Here is a 13872-nt window from a genome sequence, read left to right as displayed (position 1 = left end):
CAAAGGATCATAGGGAAGAGAGGAAAAAATACAACAAGACAAAACCAGAGAGGGAGAAAAACCGTAAGAGACTCTAAATCATAGGAAACAAACTGAGGGTCACTGAAGAGGATGGAGGTGAGGGCAAGGGGTAATTCGGTGATGAACACTAAGGAAGGCACATGATATAATGAGCATTGGGTGCTATATAAGACTGATGAACCACTGATCTCTACCTCTGAAGCCACTAATGCATCATATGCCAAATAATTGAATTTAAATAAAAATTTTAAAGTCTATAAATCATCTCAAATTAACACAATGTTATATGTAATTCTATTTTAGTAAAGCTGGAAAATATTTACGATTTCAAAATAACACTAGTATGTGATTTTAAAAATCCCCTAAATAAAACATTTTTCTGAAATTATGGATGTTATGCACCATAGAAGAGCTAAAACCTTTGATCTTTAGTCAATGAATCCATCCATTATCAATATTACTCTCACAGTGTTATTGGGCACATCCTGGCCTGAGTGTTGGCCATTTTGTCTATTTGAAGACTATCCCAAGTCATCTGAACTGCTTAAGAAGATATTGACTTCCTTTTCTGGCTCTGATGCCATAACTGGGGCCAGACTAACAATCTGCTATAAAAAACTAGAAAACTGGGACATTTTTAACAACTATTTTCATATGGACTATAGATATCACAAAGATATGATAACTAAGACAGGGTAAATGAATGAGGTGAACTCTAAGATCTCTTGTGCTTTCCAACTACAGCCACATTTCAGACTCATTTTGCCTTTTTTATTGTTTAGAATCTCTGCTGTGATGGATGTTCTCCGGTGGACATCAACATGGTATCTCATGGTTCAGCGTTCCATCTCTGACAGCAATGTAATATGCTAGGACTTCTTTAACTCCTGAGAAGACCTACAAATCACTGTCTTCCTTTTAACGGTATCAAGCAGTGAACAGCAAGATTACAAGCCACAAAAGAAAATGTGTGCATTTATTTGGGATCTTAGGAATTGCAATCTGGGAAACATACAGTTGATTAAAGTTGATAGTGTGTTTTGGAGAGAGAAAGGAGATTAGGGTTTTAAAACAGGAAGGAGAATAGGTTGTTTTGAATGAAATCTGATTGAAATCAGATTGAAATTGAATGAAATCAAATTGAATCTGAATGAAATCTGCTGGTATAGGTACGGTTACAGTGTAATCTATATGCGATTGGTTGCTGGCAGAAAGTCCACTTAGATCTGTTCTAACATGAAGCAGATATGTTGGCTTTCAGCTGAGTTCTGCAACATTCTGAGAATTAGAGATAGAAGATGTGCATGAGCCCAACTTCTTCCATGTCCTTCTGGCTCCATTTTATTATATTTATTTATTTTTAAAGGTTTTATTTACTTATTCATGAGAGACACAGAGAGAGAGGCAGAGACACAGGCAGAGGGAGAAGCAGGCTTCCTGCAGGGAGCCGGATGTGGGACTCGATCTGGGACCTGGAGATCACGCCCTGAGCTGAAGGCAGATGCTCAATTGCTGAGCCACCCGGACATTCCTCGCTCCATTTTAAATAACCCTTTTAGTAATGTTTATTCCATTTTATTCCCTCTATTATCAATAAATAGATGTTATGTATACAATATTATATAATATTATATGTAACATATAAAATGTATGCAATGTGACATGTATGTGACATGCATGCTACATGTTATATATAACATGTTATATATGTTGTTTATTTATATGTTATGTATATAATATATAGTCATATATATAAATAAAATGTGTTATATATTAAAATAAACATATATTAGAAAATAATTTAAAAAGAATAAAAATTAAAATATTTAAAAATTTTTATTTTGAAATTTTAAAATTGAATATAAAAACAAAATAAATATAAAGCTTTAAAAGTTAGAAAAATGAAATTTAACCATTGTAGACCACTTGTGCAAAGTATCTTCTAATACTTTATACCTCCCTCAGTTACTCATTGATCCACAATATTTAAATTCTTAGAACTTGTTTATTTAAAAAGCAACATGTGCACTGTGTTTTTTATAAATCCTAATGTCTGTGATATTTCCTGCTATATAACCCACCATCTCACAACTTAGGGTTAAACCAGCAAGAAGCATTTGCTCGTGATCCTGTGGACCAGCAATTTGGGCTGGGCTCAGGGAAATATTTCCTCTTGGGGGCTTTCCTGGGCTCACTCGTTATGATGCAGTTAGCTATCAGCTTGGCTAAGGACAAATGGTCCAGGAAAGCGTCACTCACATGGCTTGGGTTTGCTGGGTTAGCAGGACACTTTGATGATCACTTCCTATGCCTCTCCCATGAGCAAGCCTGGGCCTCTTCCAGTGGTACAGAAATCCACACAAGCTCACATGGAAGTGCTAGGTCTAGGGTTTGAATTTGCACTATGTCACTCTGACACTTCTATTGGTAAGAAGGTCAAGAAGCAAGGCCAATTCAAAGTTGGAGAAATAGCCTGCACCCCTTGATAACAGGAGTTGCAGAGAAGACATAGCCATTTTTAATATACTACGGCAAGAAGCTTTATTAAATATATTTATGAAATCAAGTAAAAGTCAGTCACAGGAAAAATGTACTTTTAGAAACCTAAACCTGTTTTTAATAAAAAAAAATAATAAACTTTATGTGTAAGCAGTATGACTACTTTGTGTGAAGTTTAAGTTTACTTGCCTTTCCTATGAAACATTTCTATAAGCGTGTAGATTCAACTTTCAGAATCAGGGTCTCTGATATCTGTCCTCTGGATTCAATTTTTCAGTTATTCTATCACTATTATGACTGATCTAATCATCTGCTATCTCCACGAGGAAGGGACATTGTCTACCTGTGGATGAGTTGTCTCTGGGGAGGATTTAGCATTATTCCTTCCTTCTTACTGGATTAAACATCATCTGGGAGGTAAACCTAAAAATTCTTGAGAATTTATTCTCTCCCAGGAAATCTTTTAAGTCCTTTATAATTTTAACTCATGAAAGACACACACAAGAATTTTTGTCTACTATTGTAGTTACTATTATAGTTACTACTATATTACTACTATAATACTACTATATTATGCTACTATATTATACTTTCTACTATAGTAACTAACAGTTACTATTATTCTTTTCATTTTACAAATGTGGAAACTGAAGTACAGAAAGTTCAGGTAACTTACCCTCGATTTCATGGAGAGAATGTGATAGAGATGGGATTAAAACAGAGCAGTGTGGCTTCTGCACCTAATGGCTTGCATATTGCATTAAATAAAAGGGAAGAGAGGAAACCTGACTTCAATATTCCACACATTGCATGAAAAGACTTTACCAAGCATCAAGCTACCTTGTGTTATAGAAGATCAAAAAGGTTAGTTTTCCTTGAGCAGGGTGGCATCTTTAACACACACCTTCCATTGCTAGAATATATCACTCACCAACCCAAATTTATCTTTGCTAAGAAAGATGTTCCTCCATTGACATTTACCAATATATGTAAAGCATCTTTTGGAGGGACATGATTGTAAAAACTCTAGAAATCTCAGAAAAATATCCTTTTTGAATGGAACTTAACTATCTTTAGCACAAACGTAACAATTACTCTCAAAGGCTAAGAAGATATGCAAAGTTAGCTTAAGATTACAGAGGATATAAAAATAGTTATAATAAAAACATCGACTCTGGCTGTATATAAATTATATGAAGATACCAGTGCCAGTGACTTGAAGCATAGGCCAAGATGAAAGCCGGATAGAAGTCTGCTAAAATTAATCAAGTATCATAGGTCATAGAAAATAAGCTTTTCGAAGAGATTCCATAGCAAAGGCAAGCAAGGTAATGTGAAGGAGAACAGGGTATCAAATGGCAAACAAAGTAGAAATCGGGATGATGAGTGAAATGGGTCAGTGGGTTGGTGGTTCTGTGAGATTAAAGACTAAAACTAATAGTCCAGAGTCACAAAGAAGCTTAGGGAGCATTTTAGATTAAAACAAAAAAAACGAAAGGGAGGGGACAGAGAAACAAGAGATTGATGCATGTAGACTTTTCCAAAAAGAACCAAAAACAACCCTAAGTGATCCATACGTTATAGGTAATAAAAAGTATTTTGCCCCAAGTCATAGAACTTCTCACATGATGGGCCATCTGATCATGAAACCAAGATGAGTGACTAAGATAATTAATCATTAGAGGTAATGGTTGCATAAGAACTAGACTTATTCAGCACAAAATAATATTCTTACTTCAGTCCTGTTGTACTTATTCTGTGCCCTGGCTTCTGTTCACTTAAGATTTACATTCAAATGTATATAACTATTTGACTTTGTGTAGATATAATTTCCCCTAAATAAAAATTTAAAAATCACTCTACTCTCCATATTCAGTCCCAGTCCCAGCAAATGCTCTGTTATCCAAAGTTTATATATTGTGAGTTAACATCTTAGAACTTATATATGGCATAAAATGAGAGAAGGAGGATAATGCTTAGTATATATGAATAACGCGTGCATGTGAGAAGCAAAGAGAAACTATCAAAGCTACTAGTCTTCATTTCTGTAAATTGGTCATGATGCCATAGTTGATATCTATGACTTCCCTCTTTAGCACCCACCTCATACTTCCCTTGTCTTCAACCAGAAACCACTCTGGGTTCTTTACCTAGTGGAGTGACCCAAATGTTTATTTCAGGAAGGTCTGAGTCTTTAGTCAGCCTGCCTTCTTTGGTTGCTGTTAGCTCTCCTATCCCATTTACAATTTGGCATGGAAGTGAAAGAGACATTCCAGAGAATCCCCTGGGTTCCAGATGTAGTCCTATTTACCTCCGTTGTGTAACAGCAACTAAACTTCTCTTTGGTAATTAGAATAAATCACTCCATACAGTGGATTCCTTCTCTCCAGCAATCATCATATTGTGAGTCAGCATATCACTAAAGGTCATAAAATGAAAATACTGATACTCTGAGTAGAACTTTTGGAGTTATTAATGTACCCGTGTCAGAAAGTGAGCAAAGAGGAAGTGTGTAAAGACAGTTGAGAAAAGATTTGGTTAAACATTTGACTTTGGTTAAACATTTGGTTAAACATTTGACTTTGTCTCAAGTCATGGTCTCAGGTTCCTAAAAATGAGCCCTCAGTCAGGCTCCTCATTCTGCAAGGAGTCTGCCTCTCCTTCTCCCTCGTCCCCTCTCTCTGTTTATGCCTCTCTCTCAAATAAATAAATATAATATTAAAAGAAAAAGATACTTGGGAAACGACAAAGGAAGAATGAGACTTGCTCGCTAGTCAGCGGTCATGCTGAAATCCAAGCTTTTCTTTAGGCTAAAGTACAGGAAAGGGATATTTGAAAACAAGAAGGGAGTTCTGTTGTCTCATTAAGCTCCTTATCGCCAGAACTAACAGTTGTGTCCACTCAGGCTTTTGCCAAACTTGGAAGGATCTAATCCCTCCTTTTCCGGTTTTACCAAATTTTTGAAAAGAAAACATTTTGTGACCAAGAATATAGCTGTTGCTACACAGGTCAGAAGGAACCAAATCACATACAAAGAATGGTACTGGAACCAGGTGAGGTCATGGAGGCTGGCTGGAGGTGTTTGGCTCTTTTGTGGCACTTGACAAATCATTCCAGAAGACTGCTCGGTTCAGGGGCTTCACAGGTTGATCATGTTGACTCCTTGATAACCACATAACATTCTTTTTATAACTGGAAGGCAAATAAAAGAATGAAACTTTGTTAAAATTAGTTATGTGGTATGTGTTCTAAAAATTAATGATCTTAGGTCCATAGAAATTGTTGTTATATGAACTCCACTCTTTGCCTAGGATTTTAACAAGTATAGTGGGGAAATTGAAAAAGAGATATATTTCTAACAGATTATGGATTTAACCATAACATAGACAAAGAAACATAGACAGAAAAAAATCAGAATATACTTGTTATTAATTTAAGCTTATTTTTTTCCAAGAAGGAAGTTTGATACTGTATGAACTATCATATCACTTCTAGGAGATTTCCAAGTTAGTGAATGACCCAAGATAATTGTGGGAGAAGATCAGTTAAAAGGTTCTTAAGCATGATGTCTAACATTTTCTCATATGGTGCATAACACAACCAATAATAATCCTTCAGAAAGCAGCAGTGCTTATGAAGGATCATTAATGACTGTTTTCAAAGCACTGAGAAGATCTGCATTTGTCGCTCATTCATGTTCACCTCCACAGCTACTCCTTTGATGTCCATATGAATGATGTGATTGTGCTGATCAGCAAACATGGGAAGTCCCACAATAGGGACCCTATGATAAATAGCTTCATAGATTTCATTTATTCCACCATTAGTGAGAAAAGCTTTGGTTTTGGATGATTAAGTTTGAGGGTAGAATGAGAAGTGGGTGAATATTTCATTAGAATAGGCTAACAGAATTTCAGAGAAAGACCAAAGGGGAGGACCTATGGAATAAGTTACTGAAAGAGGCAGTGTTTTCTCTTAGTACATTGCTACTGCAGAAAATTGTTATCCCAGGAAAAGGAAGCATGAATTCATTCTGTGTGCCCGAATTTTTTCTGAATCATAGCAAGTATGAATCCATAAATTTAATGACCAAATATTTAATTTCATCATTTGAAATTGTGGTAAAATGAGAAACATTTGCGTTTCGGGGTGGCTCAGTCATTCAAGCATTTGCCTTTGGCTCAAATCATGATCTCAGGGTCTTGGGATCTAGCCCCACAGTCTGCTCCCTGCTCAGCGGGGGGTCTGCTTCTCCCTCTCCCTCTGCCCCCCCCCCCGCCACTAGTGCTTTCTGTCTCTTAAGTAAATACATATAATCTTTTAAAAAATGAGAGGCACTTAACAATTGTTAAATATTAGTTGAATTTATTAACTGTTAAGCAATTTTTCGTCTTGTCCATCCCCCAACTTCTAAGGTATCCAATCATGGAGCCAGGTATTTGTTCCTAATGTGGCCGGTTTCTTTTCTTTGTATCTCCATAAAAGCTGTGAAGGCAATGCATATATTTCACATTAAAACCACAGGATAATGACATTTTAAGGTTGTAGAGTTATTTATAAGTTATGCATCCACCCTAATTTACATGACAATTGAGAGAAGAGTATAAAGATGTAAACACTGAAGGACATAGGGGGACTCTTTACAAACACGTAATTTTGGGTTTTTTTCTTCTTTTATTCTTATTTCAGATTTTGGTCTTTTATTTTTTACTACTTTGTTTTAAAATTTGTTTTTCACTTTAGTAGTCCATTTGTTTCATTTTGTTGTGATCTTCATTTTCATTTTCTGGTCTCTGACCTTCTCAGAGTCATCTAGGGTGAAATTTACTTAGGTTGTGGTTGATATTCTTGACTCAGCCCGCTCATACAGCTACTCTGCACTGAACAAAATGACAAGAAGGAAGAACTCACCACAAAAGAAAGAATCAGAAACATTACTCTCTGCCAGGGAGTTAGAGAATTTGGATTACAATTCAATGTCAGAAAGCCAATTCAGAAGCACAATTAAAAGGCTACTGGTGGCTCTGGAAAAAAGTGTAAAGGACTCTAGAGACATGGTTACTGCAGAACTTAGATCAACTCAGGCCGAAATTAACACTAAATTAAATGAGATGCAATCCAAACTGGAGGTCCTAACGACGAGGGTTAATGTGGTAGAAGAAAGAGTGAGCGACATAGAAGACACGTTGCAGGTAAGGAAAGAAGCTGAAGGGGAAAAAAAAAAAGAAAAAGAAAAACCATTGAGAGACCATGAGGAAAGCCTAAGGGAAATACATGATAGACAGAAAAGGAACAATATACATATAATTCGGGTTCCAGAAGATGCTGAGAGGGAAAGAGGGCCAGAAAGTACATTTGAACAAATCATAGCTGAGAACTTCCCTAATCTGGGGAGGGATAAAGGCATTCAGATCCAGGAGATAGAGAGATCCCCCCCTAAAATCGATAAAAACTGTTCAACACCCCAACATTTAATAGTGAAACTTGAAAGTTCCAAAGATAAAGAGAAAATCCTTAAAGCAGAGAGAGACAAGAGATCCCTAACTCATATGGGGAGAAATATCAGATTAACAGCAGACCTTTCCACGGAGACCTGGCAGATGAGAAAGGGCTCGCAGGATACATTCAGGGTCCTAAATGAGAAGAACATGCAGCCAAGAATACTTTATCCAGCAAGGCTCTCATTCAGAATAGAAGGAGAGATAAAGAGCTTCCAAGATAGGCAGAAATTGTAAGAATATGTGACCACCAAACCAGCTCTGCAAGAAATATTAAGGGGGACTCTGTAAAAGAAAGAGGAAGCTGAAAGAAATAATCTACAAAAATGGACTGAATAGGTATTATGATTACACTAAATTCGTATCTCTTGTTAGTAACTCTGAACGTGAATGGGCTTAATGATCCCATCCAAAGATGCAAGTTTTCAGACTGGATAAAAAAGCAATACCCATCTATTTGCTGCCTATAAGAGACTCTTTTAAGGCCTAAGGACACACCCAGCCTGAAAATGAAAGGTTGGAGAACCATTTACCATTCAAATGGTCCTCAAAAGAAAGCTGGGGTAGCAATTCTCCTATCAGATCAATTAAACTTAATCCCAAAGAGTGTAGTAAGAAATGAAGAAGGACACTATATCATGCTTAAAGGGTCTATCCAACAAGAGGACCTAGCAATCATGAATATTTATGCCCCTAATGTGGGAGCTGCCAAGTCTATCAATCAATTAATAATGAAAGACATACTTAGATAATAATATACTAATAGTAGGAGACTTCAACACAGCACTTTCTGCAAATGACAAATATTATAAACACAACATCACCAAGGAAACAAGAGCTTTAAATTATACACTGGACCAGATGAATTTCACAGATATTTACAGAATTTTACATCCAAACACAACTGAAGACACATTCTTCTCAAGTGCACATGGAACTTTCTCCAGAATAGACCATATACAGGATCACAAATCAGGTCTCAACTGATACTAAAAGATAGGGATTGTCCCCTGCATATTTTCAGACCACAATGCTTTGAAACTAGAACTCAATCACAAGAAGAAACTTGGAAGAAACTCAAACACATGGAGGTTAAAGAGCATCTTACTAAAAGATGAAAGCATCAACCAGGAAATTAGAGAAGAATTAAAAAAGATTCATGGACACTAATAAAAATAAATATATAACCATTCAAAATCTTTGGGATAGAGCAAAAGCTAAAAGGGATAGCTCTTTGCGATAGTCCTAAGAGGGAAATACATCGCAATACAAGCATCCCTCAAAAAATTGGAAAAAAAAACCCTCAAAAACACAAGCTAACCTCACACCTAATGGAACTGGAGAAAGAACAGCAAATAAAACCTACACCAAGCAGAAGAAGAGAGTTAATAAAGATTCGAGCAGAACACAATGAAATAGAGACCAGAACTGTAGAACAGATCAACAAAACCAGGAGTTGGTTATTAATTGATTGATGCAAGGCCAGTCTTATTAAAATGAAAAGAGAAAAGACTCAGATTAATAAAATCATGAGTAAATTAGGAGAAATCACAACCAATACCAAGAAAATACAAACAATTTTAAAAATATATTATGAGCAGCTATAAGCCAACAAACAAATTAGGCAATCTAGAAGAAACAGATGCTTTTCTGGAGAACCACAAATTACCAACACTGGAACAGGAAGAAATAGAAAACCTGAACAGGCCAATAATCAGCGAGATAATTGAAGCAGTCATCAAAAACCTCCCAAGACACAAAAGTCCAGAGCCAGATTTCCATCAAAAGTGCAAGAGGGTTTCCCGTTCTCCACATCCTCACCAACATTTTTTGTTTCTTCTCTTGTTAATTTTTGCCATTCTCACTGGTGTGAGGTGGTTTCTCATTGTGGTTTTGATTTGTATTTCTCTCATGGCAAGTGATAGGGAGCATTTTCTCATGTGCTTTTTGGCCATGTGTTTGTGAAATTTCTGTCCGTGTCTTTTGCCCATTTCATGATTGGATTGTTTCTTACGTGTGGGGTTTGATAAGTTCTTTATAGATCTCAGATACCCTTTATGTGATATATCATTTGCAAATATCTCCCCCCATTCTGTAGGTTGTCATTTAGATTTATTGACTGTTTCTATTGCTGTGCAGAAACTTTTTATCCTAAGTCCCAATAGTTCATTTTTGCTTTTGCTTCAGTTGCCTTCATAGATGTATCTTTCAAGAAGTTACTGTGGCCAAGTTCAAAAAAGGGTGTTGCCTGAGTTCTCCCATAGGATTTTGATGGATTCTTGTCTCACATTTATATCTTTCAGACATTTTGAGTTTATCTTTGTGTATGGTGTAAGAGAATGGTCTAGTTTCATTCTTCTGCACCTGGCTGTCCAATATTTACTCGGGTTATAAGGGGAGTCAATCACAAGGTCAAATTTTTCGTTTAGCCAACAGTTCTGGCAGCTAAACATATACTGGCATCCAAAGATAGGATTTTAAAAGAAGAGAATTGATTAAAAATGTGGATTAATAATTTAAACATGGGATCACAACAGCCTGAAACATAGACTGATAATAAGAGATGTTAGAAACACATTGAAATTTATATTTGCTGGGTCACCTGGGTGGCTCAGTGGTTGAGCACCTGCCTCTGGCTCAGGTCATGATCCAAGGGTACAGGGTTTGAGTCCTGCATCGGGTTCCCCATGAGGAGCCATTTCTCCCTCTGCCTATGTCTCTGCCTTTCACTCTGTGACTCTTATGAAAAAATAAATAAAATCTTACAAAAAGAAAGTTATACATACTGATTAAATGTGTGACTAGAAAAAAATGTGTTAGAGCAAAGATGTATGGTTTTGTACAAAATGGAAGGAGTGTGATATCATACACAAAACTCACAGCTGGTCTAGGATCAATATGATCTATTTGAAATTTTTTTCCTACAGTGACTGACTTAATAAGAAAACTCTATGGAAATGTGATTAGATAAATGATGTTTCAAGATATGTAGTGGGTAATCTTTCATGTACTCATTTATCTGTCCCTCTATGTTAATAATTAATGTACATCAATGTAAATCCTTTTCTTTAACACATTCAATAAACAATTTCTACCCCTACTAAGTGAAAGTTTTCCGTTATGATGGGTACTCAAACTGCACAAGCTTTTATATTAATAGATGAATTTGGAAGAGGTGAAGAGTATAATTTTTCTCCTCTTCCATCACTGAGATGACTGTGAAGAATTGTGAACCATTCTATGTTATATGTACATGCTTCTGAACATCTGTGTGTATTGATGTGTGAAAAATGGAAGTAGAAAAAAAACATGGAATGGTAGATTAGAGAGACCCATGATGTCATATCTCATTTTTTAAGTCTAATAAACATTGATTCATTACTCCTGCAACAGCAACTCACAATCGAGGTTGGATTGCAACGATAACTTCACTGGGAGTAAGAAGAGGATATTCAGAATCTTGAAATAAAATTTCAAGCATCAATACACGTATTGCCATTAGCAGAAATCAAGAGCCCCCCGCAGGAACACTATTTTACCTTGCAAGTTTCTCAAAGAGATTTTACTCAGATGCTACAACCCAAGCAAAAGATGGCCCCTCTCATGGTCCCTAGTATTAGCTAACTACAATATTGTTACCTTATTTAACATAACCATCTTTTCTTTCTCAAAACGGTTTCTTTCCAAAATCCCTAACATTCCACATTTCTTTTTTTGAAAACTCACAATGTGTTGTACAACTTTCTTTTTACTTAAAAAAAAAAAAACCTACCATCATACTCACAAAGAACCAAATGATGTTTAGGTCTCTCATTTCTATAAAGTCTCCTTTATGTGTTGACCCTCAGTTTGTTTCTCTTGCTATTTTCTGAGGTTGAGACCTTGTGTTTTCCAAATGACTTCTCAAAACCTCCACCTAAATGTCACTTTGGCTCCTTGAAGCAAATAAATTCAAAAGAGAACACAGTATATTAATCTCAAAGAAGTTGCTCCTCCAGTTGTTTCCTATTTCTGTAAAAGCTGACTCTGTTCAAATACACTCACAAGGTGGAAACCCTGGAGTCTCCCTTAATTCTTTCTCTTCCCTGAAGACATTCCTGTCACTGAACTTTTCCCTATGAGAACTTAATATTTAGTAGAAGCTCTTAAAGGACACATATCCAAATTTCTGTTGTTGGTAAATGAATAAGAATAGCCGTGTTTACGGTAGACAGATGCAGAAAGACATAATGTCCTCAATATCATTTTGTAATTCCTTTGTCTGGATAATCACTCATTTTTCACAGAAAACTACAGCTTTTAACTTATTAACTATCATATCCTCTGTAAGAACACAATGACTCTCCAAAATTCCTCCATATTTTCTGTAAAGATATTTATTGAGTGACTGAACAAAATAAACAGTAAGTTTCATATTTCTAGTCATTATTAATTAGCACATATAAATTATACAAATGTAATTACACTTATACAGATATAATTACATGTATACTATTATGTACAAACATTTGTTTTCACTTATCTTATGATCTTATATGTCCCCCCAAAATAACCTTAAGTGCATATGATTTTCTTACTCTTTCTATTAAAATAGACATGTCTGCATCAGGGAGTTGTTTTAGGTACTAGAGAAATGTATATAAACCACCTCACAAAGTACTGGCAAAAGATTTATATTCAGTAAGTTCAAACTCATAAAATCTTTAGTATCTGCTCATTTTATTTAGCTGCTATTAATTCTAGTAATTATTCAACTAAATAAGTTTAGATTTTCAGGTAAACAGTTGAATCTGTAGAATTGATTAGATCGGTCTCCTCAGTGATAACTCACGTGCATACTAGAAGTTAGTGTGTTGTAGAAGATTCCTTGGGTTTGCATCACGTATCAATGACAGTGCTTAAATAATTTCACGGATGTTCTTTTCTCCTTCTTGAAACACCATCCTCTCCTGGGTTCCCTAACAATAAAATCCCCAGTTTTACTACTAATACTTAGTCTTTCTTATTCTCACTTTATAGCTTCTATTTCTCTGATCCGTTCTCAAGGGTGGCCCTCAATGCTCTTGTTGTTCTCCATTTATCTTCCCAGATCTATTCTCCTTAACTTTCTTTTCTAGTTTTGGGTTTCAGGAGGCTCACCTCGGTGCACTCTATTATGTGAATTCCTCTGCCACGTAGCTTCTGGTTGAATTCAGTTAGTAGTAGATGAGACCAAATATATTTTGCTGTTACCTTCCTGGCTTGGGACCTAGTTTTAGGCAACTGCTTGGAGCTTCCATTACTACATCTCTTGCCTACGTTTCTTCTTCCGCAGTTCCTATTCTCACTAGTCTTGAGAACGTTACTGTTTTCCTTTATATCTTAGCCCAATGGGTTAGTAATGACCTGTACTGTTGTTAGTCTGGGAGCCTCATCTTTTCTTTTAGTTCCCTTCATACTGTCCAGGTATTTGCTAAGTATTTTTTTAATCAAAATGTCCCTATTTGAAACCTTTTAGGTGACTCTGGTATCTGCATGGAAACTGAGTGATTAAATCTGATTTATATGAAGTGTCTAAAGTAATCCAACTCATTGAAACAGAAGGTGGAGCAGTAGATGCCAGAAGCTGGACGGATAGGTCAATGGGGGCTGCTGTTCAAGAAGTGTAACATTTCAATTACGGAAGATATACAAGTTCTAGAGATCTGTTGTACCAACACTGACGGTATAGTTAAAATTTTGTGGGGGCGCCTGGGTGGCTCAGTCATTTAGGTGTCTGTCTTTGGCTTGTGTCATGATCCCAGCATCCTGAGATCAAGCCCCAAGTCGGGCTCCCTGTCTCTCCCTCTCCCTCTGCTGCTCTCCCTGCCTGTGC

Source organism: Canis lupus, chromosome 13 (genome assembly GCF_003254725.2).
Source record: "Canis lupus dingo isolate Sandy chromosome 13, ASM325472v2, whole genome shotgun sequence".
Lineage (NCBI taxonomy): Eukaryota > Metazoa > Chordata > Mammalia > Carnivora > Canidae > Canis > Canis lupus.
This window is presented reverse-complemented; position numbering follows the sequence as displayed.